At 38.5% G+C, this 17,210-nt stretch overlaps 1 long non-coding RNA gene across 2 annotated transcripts in view; it reads right to left on the bottom strand.

The window, feature by feature from the left end:
- LOC126637041 (uncharacterized) overlaps positions 1-17,210 on the bottom strand; it is a 64,786-nt gene that overhangs the window by 24,493 nt on the left and 23,083 nt on the right. For both annotated transcript variants that reach the window (XR_007628170.1, XR_007628171.1), the window contains exon 3: positions 880-956. This is a non-coding gene — a long non-coding RNA (uncharacterized LOC126637041). The remainder of the gene's footprint in view (positions 1-879; positions 957-17,210) is intronic.

Here is a 17,210-nt window from a genome sequence, read left to right as displayed (position 1 = left end):
TTGTTGAAATAGTTCAGTTGAATTTTCAGAGCAAAAGGAAATCAAGCATTCACAGTGCTGCCTTTGAACAGTGAAAGGAGCTTTTTTTCTTTTTATAAATATCATATTTTATATGGGGCTTATAAATACACTTGGCAAAGAAGTTTCATCCAAATGTTAGCAATTTCATATCTTTCATTTACAGGATATTGACCCAGTTGATTTGTAATTAATTGCAGACCTTTTTCTCATTAGCTTATCGATTGAAGAGTCTGCAATGCATTCCTGACTGCATTATAAATTATAGCCGTGGTTCCAGGGTACATTTGGTTGCATTTAATTCCAGTTGTCTACATTTTTCACGTTGTAAGAGTTACCTGTTCTACATCTTGCCAAACTATATCCCTTAGAATAGAGAACTACAGGTCCTTTGTTATTGTAGATCCACTTCTATTAGTAATAAATCCACTTTTCTGCTCATTCAGATTTAAGAATGCAACAGTGACCACCAAAAATGCCCTGAAAAAAGGCCTCAGCCAAAACTCATGAAACCTGTCAGAAGTCTTCCATTGATTTCAGAGAGCTTTGGATCAATCTCCCAACTGAGTAGGTTGTTGCAAAAGCAGGTTTGAAGATGATACTTTTTAAAAAAACCCACACCTTCAAATCAAATCATTATTTAGAAAAATCCCTTACTGGAAGCCCAGTAAACCTAACAACACTATAAACCTTAAAACCTTAGATAAAAACAAAAGGTCCAGGAAAGGTGTAAATTCCAGATGCATTCAAATAGAGGAGGGCATTAGGAAATAGCATATGTAAAAACTTGTTTTTCAGTAAAGATACTTTCTCTTAATAAAAATCCCAACTGAACAAACACTTTGTTTAAAGAATACTTACCAGACTTCACAATAGTGGAGTTCAGTAATATGCATTAAAGTTTGCATGTAATCAGCATCCTGGACCACCTTTAGTTCCTATACAAGGAAAAAAAAATAAAAAAAAAAAGAAATTAATTCAAAGGAAAACTAATTTAGTCTAGATTTTGTCTAGGTTGTGGCAGGAGAGAACAGTATCACACCCTAAATTTCATTTAAAGACCAAGCCAAGAACAGCTTTCACTGCAAAAATTTGAGTAATTTCTTCTTCTATTCCAGAAGGTGCAGTTCTGAATATTGGTTTTAGGCACAAATGTGTGTCCTGAGCAGCACCTCCATCAAGCACAGTCTCAGCAGCCCATAATTTCATCTTAGTGATTTAAAGTTTAAGCTGCTTTCCCCAAAATGCATCTCCTTGGCACTACAAACACAGCATTCAGAAAATGAAGAGAATTCTCCTTAAGTGCCTAAAAAATTACTGACGTGTTCAAGGCATTACCAAGAGGAAACATTTCTGAGAACACTGGAATTATGATCCATGCTGGCAAACACCGAAAAACTGCATTTCCACCACAATGGAAAGGCTTCTGAGGCCAGCCACATTTTAGAGGTCCATCTTCTGTCTCTTAGTCTTCACAGCAGGATTTCTACTAAAAACCCAACTATGGGGGAAAAACTGATGTCTTGCTTTTATATAAAGGTTTTCCAACAAATGAGATAGAATTAAACTATAGAGGATAAACCCATTCCAGCTGAAAAAAAAGCCTGCCTAAGCAAGAGCTTCTGTGCCAGCACAGGCTAAACCAGTTGCTAAAACAGAAGACAGTTCAACACCAGAGAGTTGTTCTACCACATTTCTGTCAGAGTTTTTGCCAACAGAGCAGTATCAATTCTTTAGGCTCAGTTGCTTTGCTTCCTGGACAGCAGAGCTACATCCCTGAGTACTGTTCAGCCTGGGTACTATTGCATGAGGAGGGTGAGATCTCCCATGTGCAAATTCCTTTTGAACTGACAAAACTGTACTTGCACCATGAGCATAAGTCAGGCCTATCTGTTGCTCGCTCCTGCCAAGCAAGCACATGTAGCTTAACCAGAAATATTGCATCTGCTCCAAGGGCTTCTCCTCACACAAATCTGCCTGACAGGGATCAAACTCCTCATCAAACCTGGCTTGACACAGCCCTGCCAGCAAACATCTGTAGCAGAGACACGGCCTAAAAGCCTCTGCTTTAAAGGGAAAGGCCACCAGCTGAGCCTTGCTTTCTCTTTGATCTTCTTGAATGTTTATATCAAAGCAATCCGAAGGGCCTCAGCTGAAGGGGCTGCTGCTGCACTGAAAAGGAAAAACCAGAAACACGAGATGGGGTGAGGTATGCTGTGCACACAAACAGCAACCCCCACCTTCAGCCTCCCCAAAAAAGGGGCCTTCAAAATGGGGTCTTGTCAGTATTAACTTTATTGTGGATGCCTGTAACTGGCCGTGTAAAGACCTACCATGCTGCTTATATAAGACCCAAAATGTGCAAACGCATCTGGCCAGGGATTACATGTCCATATGTGCTACCAAATCATTAATTAAATAACTTGTTTCTCTGGTGCCACTCATCAAACTCCTCTCAGAATGGTATCAGTTAAAATGTTTGCACAGATGGTGGCTCCCAACAGCAGAGACTAAACACCATGTACTCAAGACACGCAATGTAAAACTACCATGACAGTGCGTTATTTCAGTCTATGCACATAATTGTTTCAAGCTCTTGAAAAATGTTACTGTTTAAGCTATAATTTATGAATGGTCTCATAGTAATCAGTGAGTGCAGCCAGCACAAAGCCATTGATCAGCCTGAATCCATTCACCCTCTTTTGACAGAGGCTAATGTGCTCTGCGATGGGCTGGTGGGCAGCCTCTCTGTTCCCGGGTGGAAATTCCACCCTCTCACATGTCTGCGTCGTTTTGCAGTGCACTAGCTGAGATCAGACAAAGATACGCTGAGAAGTGTTCTCATACAGCCTAAAGCAACCCGAATAAGTGTGTGAATGCACGCTCATTATCACACAGCAATTTGTCTTTTACCTACACACCCTTGTCCCTTTCTCCAAGGCAAGCCAGCCAACCCCCCCAAGGGATGGCAACCTTAACCCACACTAATTTGACAGAGCTACCATTCCTGCTGTTATTCCCTGGAGGAATCAGACAGTACTGACCACAGTTCCTCAGGGGATAGAGGGTGTCTCAGTAGCATCCCTGGAAAGCAAAACATTACAACTGCCAAAATAGTGAAAAAAGGGTCTTCTGGAAAATCAAAGAGCAGGCTGATTGGGTAATTTCTCTTCCCCTCCACAACACAGAGAAGGACGAGACGAACTCCAACTATCTCCCTGGGGGAGGGCAGAAACTCATAATCCTTTAAAGCAAATACTCAGAAAAACAGAAATACCCAAAGGAGTTCTCTTGGATACATTTATTAGTAAGACTAAGCTTCCCTGATTATGCTTTCGAAGACTAAGGAAGAGGGTTTAGTTTTCTAGGCAGCCCCACTGAACACTGCCAAGATGAGGAACAAGTAAAAATGGCCATTTTAATACCTAAGTGAATGACAGAGGCAGACTACCAAAAAGTAAGGCAGACATGACACAAAATTAAATGTGCCAGGGAGACTTAATTCCCCTAGTAAACTAAAAAACAAGGCTGCACCATATCTAGCCCTGAATGCTTTTCCTTCTGATCTACCCTATGTTGCCTTCCTTCTTTGTTCCTCACCAGTCTAGTATTGTCCCTGTCCCTACTTTTGGCTGTTCCCATTTAGCCACACCTGCCTCTGAAGCACAGATACACGCCTTCATATCTGTACACACAAACGCCTCTCAGAGCTGAAGGTCTCCTCTGCACTGGCAACCACTCACCTTGCTCTGATCCATTGCCTCATGCTTGTCCCCAAAACCGCCTTCTTCAGAGTGACTTGGTGATGTGGACTCACGCATATCAGAGAAGCTAAATCAGGCTTATATAGTCCTTGACATCTGAGCTTTGATAAATTACTAGATTGACAGAATCACAGAATGTTCTGAGTTGGAAGGGACCCACAAGGATCACTGAGTCCAACTCCTAAGTGAATGGCCCATACAGGGATTGAACCCATAACCTTGGTTGTATTAATCAAATACTATTAAGAAAGACATACAATTAAGTTATATCCAGTAGAGCTGGAAAGTCAACACCCAGCATTCATATCACCAGTGATACATGCCTTACTTCTCCACTGGATGATTAAATGGGTGTAAATATCCACTGGGATGTTTTCAGTGTGATATTTCTGCCATGACTTTCTGCAAAACACAGAGTATCAGCTCTCAAGAAACATGCCACTTCCTAACTCAAAGGCTTCAAAAAGATTCTGTGGCATTCCAGATAGAGCAGGAATTTCAGTGATAGTTTGAGTATGCAGCTTGCTCCATAGGGTTTTCATTCCCTAGGACATATCATGAGAGAACATGCTATGAAAGAGAGAGCTGGTCTGCAAACACAGACTGATTCGTGCCTTCCCTTGCACATGCCCTGCACTGCTGACCAACTCTGTGCTCAGTGAGAGGAAAATGCAAGTGCCTGAATGTAATCAGATCCTGCTCACTGCAGAAGGGGGGAAAAATATATTACCAAGGCCAAGGCAGCTGAAGAAGGGGGATTTCAGTTCATTAAACTTGTATTACTATATTCTTAAATGATTCCCAGAGAAGTGGAAAATCAGGCAAAATTATGACAGGCGAAGCCTGACTGCTGCTCAGAAATCTAAGAGCCAGTTTAACCACATCTGACCTATTTGGCATGATTTTTGTGGCAACAGGTATCAATAAGTCATCTTAATGCCAGGAATGTGTATTTTTTTCAGAGTGGGGGATTAATTACTTGAATCAGATGATGCTTCCATTAAGAAAACCTGTAATCCATAAAATGATTAATTCATGTAACTAATATCAGCAAGCTTGAGAGTCTACGTGTCAAAGGCAAGCTGATCTAACATTCCTTTGCTCCTTAATGTATTTATGGTCTTGTGCAGAGGAGGAAAACAGTCAGTAAAGGAGAAAACTATAAATACTTATGGGCAAGGAATTATAGCAATTTATTTTTTACCGTGGTGAAATAAGAGTTGCAGCAGTTAATATGGAATTAGCCCATATGATTTAAAAGAAAGAAGACAAAAAAGCTTCTCAATCCCCACTTTATCATGAGCAAAGTTGACCTTTGGGAGAAAATGACTGGGTCCCTTAGAAGGGGACCAGCCTGGATTTTTATCAAAGCACTCACAGTGGTGCTCATGGTAAACCACTGAGATTTTAAAAAAAAAAAAAATTTAAATTAAAAAAAATTCTACTGTTCCATCATAAAAGCCCTTCTTAGTCAGATATTTTTTAAATTACTGTCCACATTGGAAGACTTTGCTGATGAATGGAGTAAGAATGATCATGATTTGCTCTGCTACCAAATTCAGTCTCATTGGGATCAGAACACAGTGCACATTGCAGACATTTCTATAGCAAAATCATCTGATGGAGTACAATTGAAATCCAAGCACATTTTTTGACTGCCAGGCCTTTAGAAAACTCCCATAAGAACACAGGACACTGCTGGTTGTGTAGCAGTGACCCATTAGTGCTGCAACTCCCTTTCCACAATCCCTGCCCTGTCACTCTATATATTCCTGAAAAAAATAAACCAGCACAAGAATTTGGAAGCCTAGAGTGCAAAACACAACCAGCAAAACATTCACACATACTGTTTAGCCAGGAACAGTGCAGAACATATGAATAAAAATCATTTTAGTAGGGTGGTGCCTGCAGTTGAAAAACCTTACCCAAAACTCAGCAAAGGAGTGCTTTGTACACTGCCCAGGGGCTAAAAATTCACAATGGCATCCTCCTCTAGAGCAAAATTTTTCCACAAAGAGATCTGAAAATACTCCCCCAGAAGAACCCTAATCTGAGCCCTGACATGTCAGAAATCTCACCACTACTTGAGGACAATTTGTAGTTGGCAGGGCCACGCCTTTACAAGAAGCTGTTAGAATAGACTGCGCTGTGCTGGGTTTTGCTATAAAAGCAAGCAAATTTGATCACGAATTTAAAAGCATATCCACAATTGATATTTGATATTTACAGAGAACCTTTCACCAATTCAAAAAAAATTAATCCTGCACAGAACAAAGAGCTTCTATATCAGCTTCACAGAAGCATATGACATGTTCTCATCATGCACATGAACAAACAGGAAAGAACGGATTTATTGTGAACTGGGATTTTTGCTATAAATTAAAAGGCTGTTCTCTTTTATATGTCATGTGTATTTAATTTCACTCCATAGGGTAATCCACTGAGAATTCAGAGAGTGCCAAGACCTACTTTCCCCATTCCTCTTATTTCCTTAGACAAATATCTAGAATTAGAGACAGAGGAAAGATGAAAAAAGGGAAGGCCAAGGGAAATACAGAGGTCCAAGAAAGAAAGTAAGACCAGTCTAAACAAGGATTTTTCCTGGTCTATGCAAGCAGCACTGATTATTTATAACAGGCAAAGGCATCTGTCTTTGATTATGATTTCATGTATACTGTGGATGGTGGTGAGCTTACCGTGTGCCAGAGAAGACTGTCATCCTGCAGTATGAACTCCAGTGAGCAAAACTAATCTCTCTCTCAGGGAGAGTCTTCTACCTTTGGCTAACTGAAGGACAGACGGAAAGAGGTTTTACGCCAGGAAAAACAAAACTGCAAGCTGTTATAGAATGTAAGGAAATCAGATTTAATCTACTAACAAAGGTAGAGACAAAGCACATACGTTTTACAGAAGTATACTTTAAAGTATACTGATCAAAGGTATTTCAACCCGTTTAAATTTAAAACTGAAGAGTCATTATGATGGTAAATATCAACTTCCTTTTCTACAAACCTGTATTTGGTAGGCTACAAAGAGCCTTTAGTTTTGTGTTATTTGAGAAGCATATGCACAGTGGCCTTAGAGAATAAAAGCAGCTTAAGGGCCCAAAAAGGTCCTAGATAAGTACAGCACCAGGATACATGCAACACACTCATAAATATGAAAAAGGCACTCTATCATCTCATGACAAGATTCTTCAGAGTCTAACAATCTATTAAAACTGGCATGTAAAACATTAAACCTGCTGAATCTGTGTATTATAGTCCCTTTCAATGAAAACCAGAAACAGCTGAACCCCTCCAGCCAAGCCAATTCACAAGAAGTGGGGATATTAGCAGCCAGAACTACCTCACTAGTGAGGATTTTCTCAGACAGGGAAATGGGTGCTATTTTAGTGCTGTCCTTCTTGAAACAGTAGGAAATTACACACTACGGTGACAGCAGTCAGAATCATCTAGACGTGTGACACTTTGCAGCCTGAAAAAGTGCTCTGAGCATTTGTTTCCTTTTCTAGGGCTGAGAGAAGCAGCTTCCAATTAGCCATTCTTGTCCTTCAGGACACCCCGTCCCTGTCTGAGATCAAATGAGCAAAGTGCCAAAGTCTTCAGGGCTTCCTTCTTCTCAATGCCACATACATAAGCAATAAGTTTGAGTTGCTCATCTCTACTTGAAGACTAGATCTTAGGCCTCAGTTACAATCACAATTCCTTCCTTTTAAAAAAAGCCACCAACCAACCTAACTGTGCTACCAATAGTGCCAGAAAGGACATCTGCTGATTTGATGGACAAGCTACGGTTCAGAGTCTGAAATCTGTACAGCTTGTCAAGAGGCAAGGAGCTGACAGCATTTTGTTGACACATTTCTTCAAAGTAATGTTCAGTCTTAGAGATTTGATTTTGAAATATTCTGCATTTAAATGTTGCCAAGTGATAACAACATGTCACAGGCACTGAAACGCCATCTTATCAGTTTCTCATCAGCTTGAACAAACTAGAAGGAAGAAGTCTGATAATTTTTAATTGTAGTGGCAGGGTAATTATGGAAGTTTATCCAGTGGAGCAGAATGCTGTCCAAGAAAAGCTGTTTTACTGATTGAGTAAAACATCTGGTAACATATTATATAAAAACTCTAAAATCACATTAAACTATTTTTCTCATAGTAGCTACTATTTTAAAGCTCTTCATTTCACACACTGCATTAAAAAACAGAACATAAATCCCAGATACCATAACAGAACTCCAGTCACTAATCACCACTGGCTTTCTTTAAATAATAGAGCTTCAGGCCTGAGCCTGTACTGTTGATGTGACTGGGATTTTTGCCATTTCAGTGCCACTGGAATGGGATTAGACCTGGGGTTGGTTAGTTACACTAATAATGATAATGAATGATAATTTCTAGCAGGCAGCCTGGGTTAGCAGGGAAGGCTGTCACATTCCTTAATGTACCTGACATTGTGCTGAGAAATTACTATCGCTGCACGAGCTGACTGAGGGCAAGTATTATAAAAGAAAATGTCAAACTGAATTCAAACTATTTTCTTATTCTCCCCCTCTTTTAACAGCATACTTAACCCCCTCTGATTTTACTTTTCAGACCACAGAATTTCTTAGCCCAAATATCCCTGCCATTTCTCAAGCCACTCCCAATATTTCTGTCAACTCTGAAAATGGAGGAGGAAACTGCTTAGAAGATTCATAAGGGACAGGGCATAAATACTGAAGCAAGTATTTATTTATTTATTATCAGTGCTTTTAGTGAAGGATGCAATACACCCACTAGTATCCCCAATTTATCAAGCAAGGTTGTTTGGCATTTTAAGACTATTGGGTCCCTGTAAGTGCCCAAAATGGGACACTCTAAGACTGAGGCCACAAAATTCCTAAGGGCTATAAAATACTTAAATGCATGCCAAGTGGTGGTACGTTGAGTTTGCTTTGCACATACTCAGAGTTTGACTTTATATTACCTTCTTCACTGATTTCTGTGTGAGAGGAGAAACCAAGTGAAGCATCTGTTTCCTCCTTCAACACAAAGTCCCAGCAGGAGGAATACGGCATTCATTTTTTTGGAAGGCTTTACTTAAAATGTTTTTGTCCTCTGGGTATATAAAAGATCATTTCTCAGAGGACACAGATAAAATTTCGAAACCAGCAGCATTGCCTTCTCAGACAACAATGAACATCCCCAGCTACTCCAGGAATTCAGATTCTCCCACAGGCTTGCTGTGTGTGGGAAAGCCAGGTACAAACGGAGATTCCAGATTTAAAACCTCTGGCTGAACAACTTAGAGGTTAAATGTCAGTCTCTAGAAAAAGCAAAAGGCTTAACAGTGGTTAATGCCCAGGCACAATGATAATGCTACAAAAAAGCCAAGAAATACTAAACAACATTATCAAGTGCTCCCCATTTAACAGAGAGCACTAGGGAAAGTTTCTCAGACTTGTCCTTTTACCTTGCTAATTCCTTTATTTATTTTTTTCCTTTGTAATCTCTTATACTCACAAGTGTTTAAGGCTCAATAGTGTGGTGAGGCAAACATGGCAAAACCAAGGAAGTTACAAGCTGATATTTGGGAGGATGGGTTAAATGGTCAGGTGCAAGAATCAACCCTGGCCTGGGTCTCCAGCCTCTACTGCCTTTCTACCACTGCCTCCAGGTTGCACCTGTGGACATCAGTGCTCAGCACCAGTGTCCACCAGGCAAATTTTGTGAACTGAAATAAAAATCAGGAAAAGCCAACCTCCAGGACTACGTCAGGAGAATAAAAGTGTTCCCAGTCACCACCAGTCTAATCTGTATAAGAAGCTGTGTCCCCAGGGCTCCCTGTGCTATGTGGCATTAATGAAGAGCCTGGTACCCATCCCATCAGCTCCCTATGACTGGTGATCCCACACAGAATAATTTTCACCTGGCAAGAGAGGTATGGTTGCCTCAATAAATTAGATGTCCCTTCCCCACTTCCCCTGCTCCAGGTTTTTCTCTATCTTAAGTAGAGTTAATTAAGTGAAATTTCTCACTTAAATGCAACATATTTTCTTAGTCACAAATGCACGGATATACTTCATGGGCAAATGTGAAATAAACATGAATTATGATTCAAAACTAATATTCATTGTTACTCATAAGAACTAATAAATCCCACATCCTTATATGATCACTGTTTTTATGTATTTAAATGAGTAGGAATGTCACCAGACACAATTAGAGTTAACCATTTCAGCTGAATTGATGTTTTAGAACACTGTAGCTTTAAGGAGTGTGTTTGCATTTCTGCTCAACTGAACACTTCAAAAAACCTGAAAAAATGTTGCTTGCTATATCAATCTCTCTAGAATGGGAGATACAATGATAAAATTTCCATTATGTTCACAGTCATCAGCAATCTGTCAATGGGACTGAAGAACAGGGAATTGTGCTTTTAAACATATCTAGGTTATTTCTCATTGTCTTTAACACAGACTTGGTGCAAGAGAGGTTGGAAACCAATACGTGGTTTTAGCATCAAATACAAACCTGGCTTGAAGTTACAGAAATAAAAAATAAACATCTGGTCACTCAATCAATTTTAAACTAAACAGTACTATGTCTTTTAAAAATTAATAACAGCATTTAGTAAAATATCATTCAAGTTTGTCTGTACTGTAACATTCTAAATTGGGTGATTTTTTTATAAAATTGGGTATTTATGTATGACTCATAAAACCCCTGCAAATCACAACTTGCTCCGGAAACAGTGACATAGCTACACCAGGATTTTGCCTCTGCCATAATGAGCTTTAATTATGTAATTATTTCACACTTGAAGTGATTTCCACATGTTGTTCATGATTGTAGCAGCCATAAGTAGTAACATATGAGGAATGATAAGGCTCCATCCTCAAACATCTGCAAGTAGTAGGAACAACAGAAAATCCTTAGGAATCTTGTCAGAGTTGAAACATCATTTTCCTGCAAGATCATAACAACTATCACCAGGCTCAATCTTGCCCTTTTTGGATATTCTCTTTTAACAGGATGCACCCCTGCTGAGGCCTGAGCTAGATTAGTTCTCCACACTAAGATATACTGAACTGTTTGGATTTAAATTGGTGTTACTGAAAACTGGAAGCGTATAGACAGCAGAATCTAATTTGAGGTTTAACAACAAATAGAAAACAAGGAGATGCTTTTCATTGCATTAGGAATATTAAAGACTGAAGATTTACTGCATACACATACTCCCTGGAAATGATCAGTTATTCTACTTAGGTTAAAAAAAATTGCAATTGTCTCTGCAAAACAAATCATTAGATTTGCATACAATCATACTGTGTAGCCACATGAAAATAAATTATATTTTCTGCTTGCATTTCTACTGCAGATTTAATTGATGTAACAGTGCAGAAAACTGAGACAAAATTTTATTTCTTCTGCCTTTTAATTACCATCTGCTAACACAAGATTACATTTCTTAAAGTGACTGGGTCTACCTGCCAGCTGAATTTTTCGCCTGATTTCCTCAAGCTCTGGCAGCTGCCTTCATTATTGGTGAAAATGGCATGGCAAAGCTAGCATGAAAAATGAGGCTAAGCACCTGTCACTTCATTTTTCTGCAAAGAAACAAAGCAAACACATGAAGCTCTATGCTCTGCACCATCTATACTCAGCAACAATTTGCTGCAAATACAATAACGCATCAGTTTGTTCTTGCACAAAGGAAGAAGCATGACATATAAAAGCACTTCTAGCAACCTACATATTCATGATAATCAGAAAAGATAAATCTCCAAATAAACGATGCACAGAAATAAAACAAAAAAAGTGTCCTTCTATAAATAGAATCATCCCCTAAATACCAACTATTTGGTGATAAGAGCTTTACTATTGAACTTCACCTCACAAGCCACAGAGTCAAGCCTCTTATTATTTCCTTCTACAGCACAAAGAGCCTCCTATTACAGCATGAATCAGGCAGGTACTAAGCACATTAAGCCCATGAGTAATCTCACTGCAATCACAAGTCTTTGGATGCCCTAATATATTCTAGAATTGAGCCCTTGATCCCAACGAAAGATCTCTAAGTGTGTTTCAAGCCAATGCCTGCTTGAAAAGGGTATCCATCGCATCAGAACCAGCTGCTGGAGCATCCTTTGAAACCTGTCAGCTTTCATGAGTGGGAGAACTCACCTGAAAAGAACCCAAGAATGGAAACTATGGAGGAGGGCAAAGAAAAAGGCATAAAACCCACATTATAACAGCTTGTTTCTGCTGAATTTTCTGCTTCATCACAATGAGTGGTTACGTCAGCTGCTCTTTTCTCAAAGCAAGATAACCGGTTCAGGATGCCTGAAGCAGTGCTGATGTGGTTAAGCTAAAGACAGGGCAAGAGCCTCCATTTCCTTCAAGCTCAGAGTGAGCATTTTGGTTAACTTGCACCAGGTCTCATCTGCACCATCCCCAAGGTACAGAGTTACAGCAGGGGCTCTGATTGCCTGAGAGGCAAAAGAGTAAATCCATGAGATAATTCATTTAAATGAGCGCAAAACCAGGGTGAAGGGATATGGGTAGATTCTGCTACGGCTGAGTCATAACCTGTTTTCCCCAACATGCAGAATATCTGGAATCACCTGCCACCTAGAATAACTTTTACCTCTACTAAAGTGCACCAACTGCAAACTGTAATGGCTCTTAAGAAATACACTGCACAGTTAAAAGGAACATGTAACTACTGAAGTAATAGGAATTTTCTGGCCAAGAGTTAACTCTGTGGTCTAGTAATACTGAGAACTAAATTGTGACACAATAGTTTGCTGATTTAACTTTGCTTCTGCAATTGTGTTTTCTACATGTTTTTCCCCTACTCCTTTCATGCCCATTCTCTTATTTTCTGCCAAATTTGCAAGGAGTGTCTGCAGAAGATTTTGCCAAAGTGTGTCAGGAACCACGAACAATTTTAATTTTACAAATGGTCCAGAGTTGCCTAAAGGAAAGACCTCAAGTTATCAGATGCTGAAGTTTGTTTATACAAGGTCACAAAAAGACTGTGATGCAAATCTAAGCAAATACTTTTAGAGAATTCTCAGAATATTTTTTACAATCAGAAAGACCCTCACTGCTCCTATTTTAATCTTTATTTCAGTTTCTTTTTTATTTATTTAATTTTTTTGGCTGGTAGAGGCATGTAAAGCAAAGCTTTGTATTCCGGAGATACTTGGTTTGGTTCCATGAAGTTACTACACTCATCCTCTAATCCAAGTGATCCATGAGAAGCCAAATCACCAACTTAAAACAAAAGTTTGAAGTTATATCTGAAAGATGTCCAAAATACTAGTTCTATGAGATTCAGTTTTTGCACAAAACTGAAGTTGTCCTGTTTTCCTTTGGAAATGAACATGCATATTTCAAAAAATAGAATTTGTTTCCCTCTGCTTTGCCAAAAGAAAGATTTTAGAAGGAAAAACCATCATGAGATCTGCAATTTTAGTCATGCTGGAATGAATAGAAGAGTTTATGGGATAAATATATACTTTATTTCATCAATATTTATGGATGGATAATTGAAATTTTTTGCATGAGAAACTTTGATGAAATGCACTTGAGCGTCTAGTGGGAAGCATGAGGAGTCTTATTGGTTTAATTCTTTTTAAAGACACTTCTAAATTTTATGAGACTGAAATATCACATCAATTATTTGTGAATTTCCAAAGAAATCCTTAGCAGTATATTTTAGCACTTGCAGCAGTGAAGAGTTCAAATCAGGGTCAGATAACAGTAATGCTATGTGGGCTGCTGTTAACTTCACTTTTATTGCAGTTTCTTATAATTAGTGTGTTAGAAGACATGCTTTAATGCCCACAATGAAAAGAAATAAAATACATCTGTTAGCAAGTGCCAGGCTGCAGTAATCTCACCCAGATTTCCAACATTATATATAGCCATGTCATGTAAGGACCTTGATCATCGCACATTCCTTACAATAAAAGCAAGAGAGGATTTGATCACTGTTTTGGGTGAGAAATCGGCAAATACAGATGTTGCAGGAAACAAAAATTGGGAGTTCAGTAGGTGGCAGCCTTCCCTTGGAGTTGGTATGGAACCAAGGCACCACATACTGTTAAACCCAGAGATGTTCTATGATGAAGTAGATACTAAAGAGAGACCTTTAACTGCACAAGGTCAAAGATCCCAAAGTATCTTTTCCAGAATATTAGTGGCAATCGAGCATCCTGTTAAAGCTTCCCTTTTGGGGGTCGCAGCCCATTCAGATTTCCTCTTGACACTTCAGTAGGGTAAGGAATTGTGTGGTTTGTGCAGCCAAGTGCTGCAAATAACCAAAAGGCTGAGTTTGCTGAGCAGGAGGCACCTGCAGTGGAGGTTGTTCAAACTAGGACAATACCAGCATGTTGCTACAAGAGCGTGTAACGACTTCCAAAGCTCCAAAGCTCACTGGGTTAAAACTTGACTGAAAAGAAATCTTTGTCACAACTGATCCTCCTGAGTGGTTACATCTTTAACTTTTCCCTGATGACATTACTTATATTAGTTTTAATTACGAAAGGAAAATAAAATCAATATATATTTTTTAGGAAAATCCACTCCTACCTCTGAAAAGACAGTCCAGATTATTTTAAAGATGTAGTAAGTAACACACTTTTCAGAAAAAAATATGAAAATGTTTGAACTTGTGTCACGGCATAAAACATAGAAACATTCAGTTAGAAATGCACATGGTTATTTATCTAATGTACAAGGTGCTCTTACACATTAAAAACATTATACACCATGGACCAAGTAACACCTATAGGCTCCTGCCAATCTTTTAACCAATTTCAATATGGGAGCTTGTTATCTATAGGCTTATATTCAGAAAACCTCAGTCTTCATGTATAAGCAATAAACTAAATGAACTCTTTTAAGTCTTGATTCTTTAAGGAAAGAATAAAAAAAAAAAAGATATCTAGTAAGTGCAATTAATTCAATTTTAAGGTAAAATATTTAAGTTTTCTTTGTGTTAGCTAAGTTTTTTTAGGAATTTTATGTCAGATGTGTTTATCTATAAGACAAAGAAAAAAATTACCAGAGTTCTTCATATTATGAGGTAGATCCTTTAAATTCTGGTAGACGATTTCTATCACCTAGCCTAACTAAAATATACCACAAGCCAATTATTCTCTCTCAATTATTTCTGGATCAGGCCTATGGTTTCAAACTGAGCTGTGGTAGCTTCTTCATAATGATACTCAGGCTTTATTAAGGGAAGGTATTCACCCGACTATTTACAAAATTCTATTGCTACCCCAACACAAATATTCATTCCAGTCTTAACTATATCTCTCCATATCCATGCCACAGAACAAATCTCCAACTTCTTGCTTACATTTCCACCCTGTTACTACTGCTAGGCTTTCATTATCCAATGCTAAACCATTTCTTTTATATGACTACTGTACCCTAATACTGGCTGAGGCTTACTGCAAAACTACAAGGCTCCAAAAATAGGAAAGAAACCCATGTTCTCCTCAGTTATATAGACCATTACTCCATACAACATACTTAAAATCTCAATAAAGAGATAGTATAAGTGAAGGTAAATTGTTTATAGTTGGTTCTTTGATTAGATCTGCAGTTTAATATACAAAAAGAGAGCTTAAGGTAAGTTCAGCACCAACAGGTACTGAAGGACTGACCCACCACACTATAGCAGCTGACATAGCTCTTCCTTTCCCAAACCTAATATTAACCAAGTTTTTGGCATTCCCTGACACTTTCCCCACTATGTTCATGTTTTTGTAGAGGTACAGCTCAGATTCTGGGCTAGCAACCCAAGGGAGCAGAAAGTCAAGGTTTTGCTTTCCCCAGGGGATGGGCCCAGCACTTTTTTACTCACTTTCTGAAATATTGCAAAGTCTTGTTATTTTGAGGTGTATCAGAAGGTTTCCTTGTTCAAACTTCAGAGGGTGCTTCAACACTTTCTCTAACTAGGTCCCTAAATTGCAAAAACTGACCTAATGCATTTCACTGAGACACAAAGAGAATGCTGACAAACACTCTGACAAATATCAGGTGCAATCATTTTGGTTAGATAGGAAACATTCTGATATATTTGCAGAATGTGCTTAAAGTGCAGTGTGAATATCAAAAAGCTGAGTAGGTCTTTTAAGTCATTTGCTGTCCATATGCAACATCATTATCTAATATCAATCCAGACTTTCCCAGAGAAATCAATATTAGACTGTGTGCTAAGTTCATATTTTATTAACTACTCCATAGAGCAGAAAGTGCATGTGTTCAGTTAATCTCCTCCAGTGAATGTCATTTAAAGGTGATGAAATCTTTTAGATACAAACCCTTTCTCAACATGTTACAATTTTACACCAATGAAGTTATTAATAAAAAGGATAGAGGGAATATGCAAGATTGCCCAGGTAATCTGAGAGGATGCTATTTCAATCATATTTTCTGTTTTCATGACTTATGTGAAAAAGGAGCAGAAAGCAAGAATTATTTATGCACTATTCAACTAATAGTCTGCATTTAGAGCCCAGTACTGGATGTAAAAGAATAGACTGTCTCAAGCAACACAGCTACAACACTTTGACTGGCAAACTGCATTTAGCAAACTGCTGGGAGGTCTGTGTAAACAATAATAATTTGTGTCAGGACTTATGTTAAGGGTCATTGTGGTTTCTTAGCATAAAGCAGCTAAACAATTTGACTTTTTTATTAGTAAATAATATATTCACAATATTTAATAACTAGTTACATTGTAGTCCTATGACAAATTCATCACTGGGTGAGAAATACCCCACAATTGCCTACTCTTTTCAGCCAGCTCATTTATATAAAAGGAAGTTTGGAAATAAAACAACTTCTGTGGTAATTCAATTTTAAAGCATGCTACACTCCATATTAAGCTGTATATCAAAAATTTGCTGAAACCTGTACACAGATGCTCATGACTCTGCAAATCAGAGTGAGGTTACGTTCTAAACCCAAGGATTTTTCAGAAGGATGAGTGAAGGCCATGTAAAGACCAAACAATCAACTTGCCAATGTTTGGAGTAAGACTCATGATTTGTCTGAATGTTCAATGGAAGTGATGCTCTCTTCCCAAGCCTTTCTCCCTCCAACTTTGAGCCACTTTCATTCTTATTTTAATTATTGATTTTTTATACTGGGCTTCTCCTAAGCTATCTTCATGGAAGCACTGATTATTTATACTCTATCCTTCCCAACCCTTTCCAACAACTAGCCTTTGATGCTGTCCTCAAAGAGCAAAATCTATATCCGAAGATTTTTTTCTACTTCTTTTAGGCTTTATACATCTTTGTCCATTCTTCACTGCTCAAAGCTCTGAACTTTCAACCTCATTTTTCCCCCTCAACTTCTATTCTTGTTTCAGCCTGGCCCATCAATTTTATGCAATTGATGTAAATTTGTTAAT

Source organism: Myiozetetes cayanensis, unplaced genomic scaffold (genome assembly GCF_022539395.1).
Source record: "Myiozetetes cayanensis isolate MyiCay16 unplaced genomic scaffold, myiCay2020 scf14, whole genome shotgun sequence".
NCBI lineage: Eukaryota > Metazoa > Chordata > Aves > Passeriformes > Tyrannidae > Myiozetetes > Myiozetetes cayanensis.
The sequence above is the reverse complement of the archived record's forward strand: the minus strand, read 5'-3'. Positions and strand labels throughout refer to the sequence as shown.